At 31.9% G+C, this 15180-nt stretch overlaps 1 protein-coding gene across 6 annotated transcripts in view; it reads right to left on the bottom strand.

Annotated features, from left to right (window-relative positions):
* Nucleotides 1-15180, bottom strand: part of atl (atlastin GTPase) — a 202578-nt gene that overhangs the window by 49720 nt on the left and 137678 nt on the right. The gene's annotated exons all lie outside the window — the stretch shown is intronic.

Raw genomic sequence — 15180 nt, 5'->3', positions numbered from 1 at the left:
TTCTTTAAATTTGAACCAATAAGCATACATCTGGCTTTATCCAAAATTGTACGATTCATTCTTTCTGCAACCCCATTTTGTTCAGGAACCCTAGGAATTGTTAGTTCATATGTAATTCCTTTTTCTTCAAAGAAACTACTCACTTCCCTATTTACATATTCGCGTCCATTATCGCACCTAAAACTACAAATCTTTTCAGAGAACCTAGCAGTAGCCATAGCCTCATATAACCTTAAATATCGCAATACTTCTGTCTTATCCTTTAAACCAAAGACAACTGTGAAATGCGTAAAATCATCAATTATTGTCATGATATATCTTTTTCCATCGTATGATGTCGGGCTGATTGGTCCACATAAATCACTATGCACTCTTTCTAATGGTCTTTTAGCTCTCATTCTAGTTTTATTATGAATACCAGCAGTCTGTTTGCCTTTAATGCAAACATCACATTGTTCCTTTGTTTCTTTGCCTATTTCACCCAGGTCATCTACAATCTTAGATAATTTTATCAAGCTTTGATGATTTATATGTCCCAATCTTTCATGCCAAAGTTTTACATCTTCAGAACTTAGGCATACATTTGCACATTTCACATTTTCTTTCATAAATATTGACATCTTATAAAGGTTAGCTTCCCTGAACGCAAATCCTATAATCACATTTCCTTTACTTATAGTACATTTTCCTTTATGAAATAATAATTCATAACCTTTACTCTCAAGCTTCGGAACTGATATTAGGTTACATTTTAAATTTTCTACTAACAATACATCTTTTATTATCAAATCTCTAATTTGTCTTTCTACAAGAACTCTAACTTCTACATCAGCAATTTCTTTAGCTGGGCCATTCCACGTCAAAACAGACAGATTTCGGAGTACAACACCGATTTTTTTTTTAAAAATATGTGTTAATATATAAGAAAATACAAGACTTTTGGCGCTAGTTTGAGTCAAAAATCTTTTTTCGTTTCGGAGATACGAGCTGTCAAAGTTTGCAGTTTTACTGTTTTTGGTAAAAACACGTAATCTTTGAAAATTTATATCTCCTAAACGAATAAAGATAGAAGACTCTGGCTGGAACGAGTGTACTCAGAAAGAATCATACTTTATTAGAAAAATATAAAAAAAGACAGTTTGTTTTAATTGGTTAAAACTATTAACAATTAAAATAAACATTTGAATTAACAAATGTGTTGTCATGCTCTGACAATTATAAAAAAATATCAGGAATGTTCCTTGGAATGTCCTCTACAAAGAAAAAAATTAAAACGCGTATACTCTCTTGGTGTTCATAGTGAAAAAAAATATTTTATCACGACGCGCTCGGCCAGAAGCGTCGTTCGAGCAGCGTAAACCGGTGAAGCGCATGCGTAACTGAGAGCGACTAGTCTCTACATGTCGGAATCCATCAATCTATGAATAATGCGAGCTAATAACATGTTTTAATTGTTTGTTTATGTTTTTATAAATATTATAAATTAACAATATATTTATTATTATTCTGCTTTATAAGCAGTCGTTATTTATTTACAAAATAATTAGCAATAAGACATTTGAACATGGCATTGAATATACAAATTATATACTAATTTATATTTACATATTTTATTAAATTATGGCAGAAGAAAATATTATGAATATGAAATTTCTGTACTGAAAATATTTAACAAACTTTAACAATTGTATAATTATCTGATTGAGGAAAAGCTTTAGTTTGTAATTGTGTCTTTGAATCTATCGTTAAAAATGCACGATAATTTCTAGTTCCTTTAACTATTTTTACTTTTCAAAAAAATCTCGTTTAAATTATTTTAATGCTTATTAAAACACTTCGTACGAGATTTTTTGAAAAGTGAAAATAGTTAAAGGAACTTGAAATTATCGTGCATTTTTAACGATAGATTCAAAGACACAATTACAAACTAAAGCTTTTCCTCAATCAGATAATTATACAAATGTTAAAGTTTGTTAAATATTTTCAGTACAGAAATTTCATATTCCTAATATTTTCTTCTGCCATAATTTAATAAAATATGTAAATTTAAATTAGTATATAATTTGTATATTCAATGCCATGTTCAAATGTCTTATTGCTAATTATTTTGTAAATAAATAACGACTGCTTATAAAGCAGAATAATAATAAATATATTGTTAATTTATAATATTTATAAAAACATAAACAAACAATTAAAACATGTTATTAGCTCGCATTATTCATAGATTGATGGATTCCGACATGTAGAGACTAGTCGCGCTCAGTTACGCATGCGCTTCACCGGTTTACGCCGCTCGAACGACGCTTCTGGCCGAGCGCGTCGTGATAAAATATTTTTTTTCACTATGAACACCAAGAGAGTATACGCGTTTTAATTTTTTTCTTTGTAGAGGACATTCCAAGGAACATTCCTGATATTTTTTTATAATTGTCAGAGCATGACAACACATTTGTTAATTCAAATGTTTATTTTAATTGTTAATAGTTTTAACCAATTAAAATAAACTGTCTTTTTTTATATTTTTCTAATAAAGTATGATTCTTTCTGAGTACACTCGTTCCAGCCAGAGTCTTCTATCTTTATTCGTTTAGGAGATATAAATTTTCAAAGATTACGTGTTTTTACCAAAAACAGTAAAACTGCAAACTTTGACAGCTCGTATCTCCGAAACGAAAAAAGATTTTTGACTCAAACTAGCGCCAAAAGACTTGTATTTTCTTATATATTAACACATATTTTTTAAAAAAAAATCGGTGTTGTACTCCGAAATCTGTCTGTTTTGACGTGGAATGGCCCAGCTAATAAATATACACCTGACTTTGCTACACCTATTGAGATAGGTTTCTCTAATCTTCTCTTATTTACTACTGCTGTATCTAGTTTTACCATATGATCCGTAGCTCCAGAATCTAAGATCCATTCACCACTCTCTGTCGCAGCACTATTCTCACTACCTACACTATTTGCCGAAATAATAAACGAATAGTTACATTTATCTTCTTTACTTTCTTTGGCTACGCTCGCATCGCCTGAAGACTTTTCTTTGTTCTCCTTATTGTTCCTGTTGCCATTTCTAAATCTTCCACCACCTGGTTTCCAGCAATCCGATTTCTTGTGTCCTTGAATCCCACAGTTGTGGCAATTGTATTTGAATTTAGAATCCTTAGTTTTTCCCTTAGACGATGCATTTCCATTACCACCAGTAGATTTCCTAAAGTTTGAATATGCTACAGGTTGCGATAATTGGTCCAATTTGCCTCCTTTTCTTTCCTTTCTAGCGATTTCTTCTTCCTCTATTCTTAACCTCACAAAATCTAACGTGAGCTTATCTATGCCTAGTGTCTGTATACCAGATACAACTCCTTCTAGTTCCTCTGGCATTGTTAGTAGGAATTTTATAACTATTCCTTCATTATCTAGCTTTTCTCCTGAATTTTTTAATTCTCTCACTAATCTATCAAATTTCAAGCAGTATTCGCTAAATGACTCAGAGGATGATACATACCTCATATTGTGCAATTTCTTATTAAGAATCATTCTATTTGTAGTTCCTCGCTTTTCAAATTTATTCTGCAAACTTGTCCAAATTTCAAAAGCAGAATTCTTTCCTTTTATATGTTCAAGTTGACTATCTTGGATTCTTTGCACAATATAACTTTTACATTTTTTATCAGCACGTTTAATTTCCAAAAGAGCTTTTGCCTTTTTGTCTTTTACCTCCTGACTATCACCTTGCGCCGGATTATGTTGTGATTGCCATTCACTTAATGGTTTCACCAGCAAGTCCAAGACTTCTTTCTCATCAAGGAATATTTCCATCCTAAACTTCCAGTCGTCAAAATTTCGACCATCAAACAATGGAACTTTATATTTGTCCTCCTCCATTTTGGCTCTACTTGATTCCGTCATTTCACTGACTCACAAGATTACACTCATTTTCTGGGCCCATAACCTAATAACTATTGGGTATGTAATTGAGTGAATAATGCGATCAAGCATTCCTTTATGAATGGAATGTTATTTATTATATTTAACTTAAATACATATTGGAACCAATCTCAAAAGAAACTCTTCTATTCTTTTATACGCCATACAATCATGAGGTCTTATCCACCATTATATATTTTAATGTTCTACTCTACTGCCCTCTACTTCCGCTCGATAGAGAGCGCTGTACGCTACTTAAACCTATTTTTGGCGCGTAGTATAAATTGCTCTATTTCAACAGAATCAACAATTGGGCTTTTCACTCCTGTATTCTGGTACTTGAAACAGGCAAAGATGAAAGCATTGAAAGATTGGAAAAATAAGAATAAGCCAATATTCAGAAAAACGTCATCAAATGCTCAGCCATAATTTAAGGATGAGACTCATTGGATGAAATTCTGAAAAATTGAATGAATAACTGTTAATTGTTTTCCTCTGTTACCTATGCTAATATTCTAGGCCAAAGGCAGTATATACTGGTCATTGGTATGGATGAAAAAATGCACGTTTATTCTCAATTCAACTCAGTCCAAAAATTAATGGTTTCCACTCCATTTTGCAGCACCAGAAATCCGACCAGTTTCGACAGTGTATAGAAATTAGCGAAACGAACATTTTAGGACTCTGGCACAGGAAATGTTATAAGGACGACTCGCCAATGTATCTCCTATGTCACCTTTGTCAAGAATTAGCAGCATAAATGTGAGAGTAATTGCTGCTAAAAAGAAACGTGGTATGCAAAACGACAATGTCAACTTTGAATATATGCTTGATTGTAGCTTATTCAAAGCATGTCGAATTGCTTGTCCAGTCTTGCCCCCGTATCATCTCAAGCAGTTGGTGAAACTTGTGAAGTCTGAAAAAGTCAGATGGTGGTAAAAAATCAAATGTCGGTAAGCAAATAAGATGCTTCAAGCACCTTCAAATATTTATTTTTTTTGAAGAATTGAAATTCTTCAATGATGAATTTGATTTCAGGTTTACTCAGATGTTATCATTTAGTATTTTACAGTCACTGTGCAAGTGTATTATAGCAAATAGTAATACTTGTGCTTCGACTTAAATACATTTGGTACAATAGATTTAAAAATCCAAGGAAGAAGGTTCGCTCACATACTGACTATTGAAGTTGAATCAACAATTGGGCTTTTCACTCCTGTATTCTGGTACTTGAAACAGGCAAAGATGAAAGCATTGAAAGATTGGAAAAATAAGAATAAGCCAATATTCAGAAAAACGTCATCAATTGCTCAGCCATAATTTAAGGATGAGACTCATTGGATGAAATTCTGAAAAATTGAGTGAATAACTGTTAATTGTTTTCCTCTGTTACCTATGCTAGTATTCTAGGCCAAAGGCAGTATTTACTGGTCATTGGTATGGATGAAAAAATGCACGTTTATTCTCAATTGAAACTCAGTCCAAAAATTAATGGTTTCCACTCCATTTTGCAGCACCAGAAATCCGACCAGTTTCGACAGTGTATAGAAATTAGCGAAACGAACATTTTAGGACTCTGGCACAGGAAATGTTATAAGGACGACTCGCCAATGTATCTCCTATGTCACCTTTGTCAAAAATTAGCAGCATAAATGTGAGAGTAATTGCTGCTAAAAAGAAACGTGGTATGCAAAACGACAATGTCAGCTTTGAATATATGCTTGATTGTAGCTTATTCAAAGCTTTGCGAATTTCTTGCCAGTCTTGCTGGGTATCAACTCAAGTAGTTGATGAAACTAGTGGTCTGGCAAGGTCAGATGGTGGTAAAAGTCAAATGTTGATAAATAGAAAATGTAAATTAATTAAAACATACATTTTACTTAATTATTTTTATATGTTTAAAGTATGTTTATTGATTATGAAAAATTTAATCAAACTTTTATTATAGTGAAACTGAAAACATTAAACAAGTAGCCGGGGCATTAATTATAAAGTTCATTTATGCAGAATGCATTACGAATATCAGTAAATTCAATGTGTTGACTGTGATACTTTTTCAATATTAATATATATTATTTTATTTGTTAAGCGCTGCTGTTTCAAAAAATGAGAAGTGTGGAAATTTTCCTTAAATTCTGTAGAAAAATTAAAAGAATTATTTAATATTTTAAATATTATACTCTTACAAAACGTTATGAAATCCCACAAAAAACAGACTTCGCCTGTAAAAAAAGGCGGCAAGTACATACACCATCTAGCATAAATAATATAGTAAAATTATCCAATTAAAAAAAGTAGTGAAATCCAAATATTATGCAAGTGTATTTTTTCCCTTAGCAAAAGTTAAATTTTTGAAAAAAAAAAAGGAACAAAGAAGTTACTTGCCGGGCCCGTAATGTCCATGCACCGTGAGAAATAGAATCGTATATGTGGTTCGGCTAACTTCACTCTGTATTTTAACATGAAATTTACTATACTACGCTATAGTATGAATCTCACACACGATTCAATTTCCCACTGTGCATGGACATTACGGGACCGGCAAGTAACTTTTTTGTTCCTTTTTTTTCAAAAATTTAACTTTTGCTAAGGTGAAAAAATACACTTGCCTAATATTTGGATTTCACTACTTTTTTTAATTGGATAATTTTACTATATTATTCATGCTAGATGGTCTATGTACTTGCCGCCTTTTTTTACAGGCGAAGTCTATTTCTTGTGGGATCTGAAAATACTCGAATAATTATATATTATAAAAAAAATATAAGACAGTTTATGTTAGATTTCCTCAATACAATTAACAATTATAATAATCATTTAAAAAGAACAATGTATTGTCAAGAGCTCTGACAACAATAAAAACGAACAAGAATAATTATTATTTTCTTTAAAAAAACTAAATGAATAAAAAAGGTACTTTCTTATTATTTATACCAAAAAAATGTTTCTATAATAAAACGTGCACAAGATGAATCAGTCGGGAGGCACGAGGCAAAATAAGTGTGTGCGACTAAACACGGTTCGTCTTTACGTGTTGGGTTATTAGAATCTGTGGACTATTTTTTATTGATGCTCTTAGTGTAACTACGAATTAACCATATTTATGCTAGTATTTTATTATTTATTGCATATGAAAATTTTTCTCCAGTTATGATCATGCAGATGTAGACAGATCACAATTGTATGGTGCGTCTATGAAAAAAGTAAACTTAAATATAAGGACATTTCTACTGTTTCGCTTTCTTGTTATTACTGTTCTTGGAAATTATAAATAATACTCATAACGGTAAAAAATTAAAAGGACGAATGATTTTACTAAAGCGTAAAGACTTTATCGGAAAACGACAAAATCGCTTTTCACAAATTTCAAAGTGCAATCTTACGTAAAATATATTTATAAAAGTAGGTGATTTTTTATGGGACTATACTGCTTTTATACAAGATGAAATCTACAGTTATCATTGGTCTAGCACAAACATCAATTATGATATATCTTTTCGTTACATATTAAAAAAAATTGACCACGTGTCGTTTGTCGTAATGTCGGAAGATATAAATCACAAAATAGTGTCAGTCGATTTATTCTAAAGTGAATTATTTAAAGATTAATCATGTGGATAATTTAAACAAAATTTTTTGTCAGAAGGATGTGTACAGACAAATATAAAAATAATCTGAATGTTATCCATTTTGTTTTCGGCAAGAAATTTTAGGAATAGAAGCTGTATAGCATTTTTTCACAACATTTTATATTCAAATACATATGGTAGTTTGAAGAAGTTGTGTGAAATCTCTTGCTCCTAAAGATATTTTAAACAGATCATGGAATAATCAGATTATAAGTGCTTTATTATTATTTCACACAATAGGCAGAAGAAACCATCAAATATTTATATTTTGCAGGAACGATGAAAATGTGAGCAGCATACATATATTTTAGGTGACTATTTTGAAAAAACAAAAACTGTTAAAGGAACAAGAAGCAGCTAAGCATTTTTAATAATAGATTCAATAACGCAATTATATCTTACAGCCTTTTTCTCATCAGATCATGTTATAAACATAAAACTATATTCAATTTTTCCAGAATATTACTATTAAAAATATTTTCTCCTATGATAGTTTAATAAAATGTGTATATGTTGTGACGTAGCCAATTATGGTGTCGTCAGCAAAATATTAATAGAACCATTTTCACGCTCTCGCATACGGTTTCTTTATTCCTATTCAGTAATTTGGATTGGGATTCGATTGTAATTTTATTTTGGTTTTGTTTATCCCCTATCTTTATTTTAAGCATGCTAGGTTAAAAGTTATTAGCTCAAGGCCAGAGGAGACTCCAGAGCTACATCGGAATCCCGCCACGCGCGATGAAAGATTTGAAACACCATTTATTTGTTAATTTAGTTTTAGTCTTGATATCAGCATGTCATCTTTACATTTTTATTATATCACATGTTTTGGTTTATTCCTTGTCTTTCGGGAACTGTTCATCCTGTATTGTAAGATAACCCCGTTGCGTGTCGATCTAGTTGAGGGCCTCATCCATCCTCTTCTCTACAATATCTAGAGAGGTCATCTCCGCTAATACTATCATCGAGGAAAGGAAGAGGGACGCCTCCTTCAGCCCTCTACGAGCTAGCATTGGATTCCGATCATCGTCTGGAAAAGACGTGGGACTGATCGAACACCTCAAGGTCATAGAACAGATAAAGCAAGACTGGAATCTTTTGGATTCAAATGGTATCAACATCGGAAAAATTGGGATATCGTTTGTTCGTGTTCTAATGTGACCATTACCCATTAAGAGACACGGTAGTGTCTCGACGGCAAGTACATACCGTCGCGCGCCAATGTGTAACTTATGTACTAAGTTTGGCGGTTCCAATCTTCAATCCGATTTATATCTGTGAATGATTCATCCTCATGATTTAGGTAAAGCCTTTCTTAAAACGGTTTTGAAAAAGCTTTCATTTGAGCCGATGAACATCAAAATCGGTTCATGCTATCCAGAGATCTCATACTCTGTTACCTCTATATATTATGCCAAAATTAAGATTATATAGATCTAGTATCTTCTTCCGAAACTAAAATGTTTGTTTCGACCTGATGTGAGCAGAAGAACTGTTGTCATTTTCGCACTACTATCAATCTAATATTCGGCTCTTAAAATTTGTGACAACTACCAACCTAATTTTGGGCTGTTAAAATTGTATCAGCTGCAGTGTTTCTAATAAGGTTATATTTATTGTCATGGTGTTGTCCACCCATTTACGAATGTGAAAATTGTTTAAATTCAGAAATAAAATCAATTAACAGTGACAGCTAGAAGGAGTCGACAATTAGATGAGTATAATATTAAATTTTATACAATACCACATGAAGTGTACTTTGTGGTACTTTGTGCGATTTCATTTATATATTTTATAAATTACAATAAAACATTTATTTTGGCATTGTGTTGAGGATCGAGCACTCTGATTGGATTAAGTGAAATTGATACGAACAAGATTGATAAAGGGAAGTCTAGAGAGTCTAACATTCAATTACATGGCTCATGATCAAGGCTATATTAAAGAATAGAAACTGCTAATGTTATTGAAAATTATACGAAATCTTTTAATGTATTAAAAGCATTAATGAAATGTACATATGTGTTATTTCATCTCTTAAAATTGTTATCGATACTAATTTTGTAAAAGAAAATATAACACATATAAAAAATTTCTCATTGGACAATGAACACTTCTTCTTGCTATACAATTAGAGGAAAGTAGATAAATATACATTAATTGCTTTTGAATGTTAAATTATGATATAAAAGGACATTAGAAACAAGTACTGACCTACTTTTCTATAATCTTAGTTATAACAGATTATATCACCTCATAAAAAAAAAGAAATCCAAATATTTAAAATAGCTTGTTAATATTAAGAGAAAGAACCGTAAAAGTGCAATTATGGTAAGAGCTTTAAAATTTTGCATGTGACAGGAATACGTCGGATAAATTAATGAAAACAAAAGTTTATATTGCATTAATAAGTATATTGCCTAGTTTATTTCAATCAAAGGAAGCTAGAAATTATCTTAGTTTGAAATGGAAAGAGTTATAATGCAAAGTTGATGTTGAGAATAACATTTAAGAAACAGGATAAAAAAGAGGTAAATTTAAAAGGAAGCTTTTGAAAGTGAAAGGCGTTCAAGTGATTTTGGGCATAAAATCTTGGAAATATAATTCAAATAGTCACTGAATATTATAAGAAGATCCTCTAAAAGTGTTATTATGATAAAAATTTTTCATTATAATATTTTGTATTTTATGTAATAAATTAATAAAATAATATTTTGAATTGAAGCTTTACATTATAGAACGATGAGGACATCGGAAACTGTTTTGTTAGATTGAATTAATTAAAAAAAATTATTTAGTTTTAAAATTCCCATATACTTACAAAACGTTATAAGATCCCACAAAAAACAAGCTTTGCTTGTAAAAAAAGACGGCAAGTAAATAAATCGTCTAGTGAGAATAATATAGTAAAATATTCCATTTAAAAAAATGAGTGAAATCCAAACGTTAAGTAACTATATATTTTTTCGGTAGCAAAATCTAAAATTTCGAAAAAAAAAATAGTAAAACAAAAAATTTACTTGCCGAGCCTATAATATTCATACCTAAGTCGTTATCTTACAATACAAGCATTATTTCCTGTCATTTTAAAATGTAGCTATTTAAGGGCATGCATTAAGTGACCCAAACACTCATTCAAGTTTATCTTCCAAACTATTAGGAATATGAACTTTTTTGTAGAGATTAAAATTACTCTTTTGACTATACTGAAGCGCGCTAGGAACTCGGTTTCTCAAAATTATAAAAAAAAATTTCATAAAAATTATAAATACTTGTAATATTGTTGGTCATAATAATATTGAAAATTAGGCCTTGCAGCGCGCTAAAGAAAAGTTCTATTACTAATTTGAGACCAAGAAGAAACAAATATACCTAAAAATGTGGAAGATTTTTTTGAAAAACTAAAGTAGCTATCGAAAGACAAGTTTTACACTGTTTTACCGACGGAGAAGTTTCACAGTGCGTTAGACAAGGACAGGCCTATTAGCTCTCTCGCTTTAGAAGGGGTACCCACTCTCTCCCTACCATTCCCCGCTAAACAAAACAGCTCTCCTACACACAGCAAGATGGCTGGCTAACGCTGCTTGTCGGTGTGAATCCGTAACGGAATGGAAGAACAAATAATTATTTGTAGATTTCAGGGTTAGGTTTTCGCAAATCCAGCTTTGCACCGCCTTTCCATATCATTTCCGACAGCTACTATAAATTTCTCAAATCATTTTATCATCTAGAAGTCTCAAAAAACTTGAATTAGTTGACGAAAACGTGACTCGTAGCAGCCGACGCTGATCGCTAAATTGTGTAGGGCATCAGCGTCGGCTGCAACGAGTCACGCTTTCGCCAACTAATTCAAGTTTTTTGAGACTCGTAGATGACAAAATACTTTGGAAATTTTACTGTAGCCTCCCGAAATCATATGGAAGGGCGGTACAAGGTCGGTTTTTGCGAAAACCTAACCCTAAAACCTAGAAATAATGATTTATTCTTGCATTGCGCTACGGAATCACACCGATAGGCAGCGTTAGCCAGCCGTCTTGCTGTGTGTCAGTGCTTGTAGGTGATGCGCTACACAACTTAGCGATCAGCGTCGGCTGCTACGAGTCACGCATTCGTCAACTAATTCAAGTTTTTTGAGACTTGTAGATGATAAAATGATTTGAGAAATTTATAGTAGCTGTCGGAAATGATATGGAAGGGCGGTACAACGCTGGATTTGCGAAAACCTAACTCTGAAATCCACAAATAATTATTTGTTCTTCCATTCCGCTACGGATTCACACCGACAGGCAGCGTTAGCCAGCCATTTTGCTGTGTGTAGGAGAGCTGGTTTGTTTAGTGGGGAATGGTGGGGAGAGAGTGGGTACCCCTTCTAAAGCGAGAGAGCTAATAGGCCTGTCCTTGTTTAACGCACTGTGAAACTTCTCCGTCGGTAAAACAGTGTAAAACTTGTCTTTCAATAGCTAATTTAGTTTTTCAAAAAAATCTTCCACATTTTTAGGTATATTTGTTTCTTCTTGGTCTCAAATTAGTCATAGAATTTTTCATTAGCGCGCTGCAAGGCCTAATTTTCAATATTATTATGACCAACCAAGTTACAAGTATTTATAATTTTTATGAAAACTTTTTTATAATTTTGAGAAACCGAGTTCGTAGCGCGCTTCAGTACAGTCAAAAGAGTAAATTTAATCTCTACAAAAAAGTTCATATTCCTAATAGTTTGGAAGATAAACTTGAATGAGTGTTTGAGTCGTCAATGCATACTCTTGATACCACTGCACACAACGGGTTCGGAAAGTAACTTTTTTGTGTCAATATTTTTTTTTTCAAAATTGTAACTTTTGCCACAGTAAAAATAAATATTTGCCTAACATTTGGATTATATTAATTTTTTTTAATTCGAATATTTTTTTACAGGCGAAACTTGATTTTTTGTGTTCATTTGTTCACTAGCAGCTGTGGTCAATGGTCAACGCTACCGCTGTTGCAAACCAAAATATTGAGAGTAGCGTAGGACATGGATTGTTCTAAACGCCGAAAAAAAGAAGAACGAGATGGAGAAAAGGATCGCACGACATCGCGAATTCTCGTGATCGTTCGGTAATCCTACTAATACTCGAATCTAATAGTTACGAAGGGAGGATGATCGCGAATTGCCGAATACATTGACTCACTACCGCATTCCGATTAAGCTCTGAAGCCTCCAGGACCCAAATAATAACAACTCCGTCATGGTCATTCCTGTCGCCTGTATTGCAGCCTAACACTTGTTCCAAGGGTGAAGCCGTGGGAGAGCGAGAGAAGGAGGACAAATCTAATAAGAAAAATCGCCGACTGGTGGAAGCCTCCCTTAGATCGACCATGCCAAGATTCGTACAATTGCTTCTATTGATTGTGCTTAATCACGTCTCTTCATTCACCCATTTCTTGTGTCGATTTCGTATTATTTTGGCAAATTAATTAATATAGTATTATAGCATTTCAGGTTTTATAGAGATTAGAGCATCATGAGATAATCGGGGAATTTTCGCGTTTTCCTTGGGTAAGTATTGTTTGGCGGTGTCGTGCGTCGAGGCTATACTATTATCGGCTCGACATAATTATCGGTTTAACTTTTAAAATTTTCCGGGAGTTATTGCCCGTGTATATTATCGTATAAGAGGTTGGTGAGCCAAGATGGAGCGTCGCAGGACATCAGAGCTTCTCCCCCGATTCACTCTCATTTTTGGTTAAACTCTCCGCTCTCGAAGCGTGTGAGATAATTAAAGTTCCGTGTAGATTTTTTATTTAGTATTTTCGTTAACAATATCGATATATTGCCAGAGTCATACCAATATCTCATTTTAACATTAGTTATGCTCTATTATAATTATTCTCATTGTTCTTATCGCACACCATTTCTGATTTCGTTTATGCGTATTTGATTACGATTCTATTGCGATCTTATTAAGTTTTCTTTTGAGTTCTATAATTAAGTAAGTTTTGTGTATAGAACATTGATCATGTAACGGTAATATTTGAGTTAAGTTTCGCTCTTCCTGGGCTTCAATTATTTTGTTTACAGTATCAAAATTTGTACTGAAAATCCGAGTATTTGGTTAATAAATTAAGTTATTCGCTGTATCATTTGTGCGTTTTACTTCCTTTTCGTCTGCTGTCATATCGCGTACACTGAGAAAAAAAAAATTTTGTCAACGATGCCATGAGGTTGAGTTATATGCAGTTACACCAAAGTAATTAGAATTAAAATAATAACATGCAGTATTGATTAAATATCATGCATTAAATTACGTCAAGTGTTTCGTATAATTGTTTAAACTAAATATTTAGTAGTGTGGGAATAATACATATTTGTATAAAACAAAAATGTATCTGAAGAAGAATATACGCATATAGTTCAGCCAACCTCATATAGGATTCGATGAAATATAAAAAATCATTTTTACAATAATTTATCCATTAAAACAAAATTTTTTAGGTAATTAAATTAATATTATTAATGATACTTTATTGAAACATGCTTTCTTTTAATGGAAACAAAACTTATTTAAATGAAAATAGTCGAATTTTTTGAAAGGAAGGCTTTCAATCATTTTAATAAACAGTGTTAGCTACTTTGATTCATACGTAAATTATTTTGCTTTTATTTCTCTAATAAAATATGATTCTTTTAAAGTATTTTAATTCAAGTCAGAGTCTTCTATCTTAATTTGTTTAGGAGATATGAATTTTCAAAGATTTTATGTTTTCACAAAAAATAGCAAAAATGCAAAATTTGACCGCTTATATCTTCGGAACAAAAAAAGATTTTTTACCTTAACTTGCGCCAAAACTCTGGTATTTTTTCATGTTTTAACATATTTTATTTTGATAAAAAGCGGTGTTGTATTTCGAAATCTGTCAGTTTTTACGTGGGACCCTTAAAACTTCAATTCTAAGCCTATACTTTATTAAGGAGCAAATAGCCGAGTGGGTTAAATGCTGGACTAGTAATCACAGGATCCTAGGTTCGAATCCCGTCAGAGGTTGTGGTTTCTTCTCAAGGAAAAATTATATAGTTCAGTTAGAAGGTAAGTTGTGACTATATATATACACTTATAAATCAAATAAAAAATATATATATGCTACTGTGATATTATAGGACCTTTCATACCAATGACAATTATGTTAATCTACACGTGTATGTGAGAATCTATACAAATTTAAAATAATATAAAGTTAAAAAGATAGAGAGAGAGAGAGATAATTTCATACAAAGTTACTGATATTACGTATGTTTTTTGCTGTGTGTGTGTGTGACAAAAATTTATACAATTATAAATTTATTTGGTTCAAAGTTATATTTCATTACTGCAATTAAACATTTTTATCTATTCTTTCAAAGTAATTATTTTTATATCCTACATTTCATTTATATCATAAGAAGCTCATTTTTAATTAAATTAATAATCTTCCTAGTATTTGAATTAATTATTTATGAAGTAATAGGAAATTACTTTAACCATGTTACAACACTTTTAAAACATACCTATGAATACGAAATCTATTATATTAATTTATTCGCGTAGTTGAGACAACGAAACCTCTCAACTATATCTGGTGGTTGAAGCAAAACCTATAT

This window comes from Prorops nasuta, unplaced genomic scaffold (genome assembly GCF_024137725.1).
Source record: "Prorops nasuta isolate Cenicafe-Biocafe unplaced genomic scaffold, Cenicafe_Pnas_1.2 PNAS00020, whole genome shotgun sequence".
In the NCBI taxonomy this organism is placed as follows: domain Eukaryota; kingdom Metazoa; phylum Arthropoda; class Insecta; order Hymenoptera; family Bethylidae; genus Prorops; species Prorops nasuta.
The sequence above is the reverse complement of the archived record's forward strand: the minus strand, read 5'-3'. Positions and strand labels throughout refer to the sequence as shown.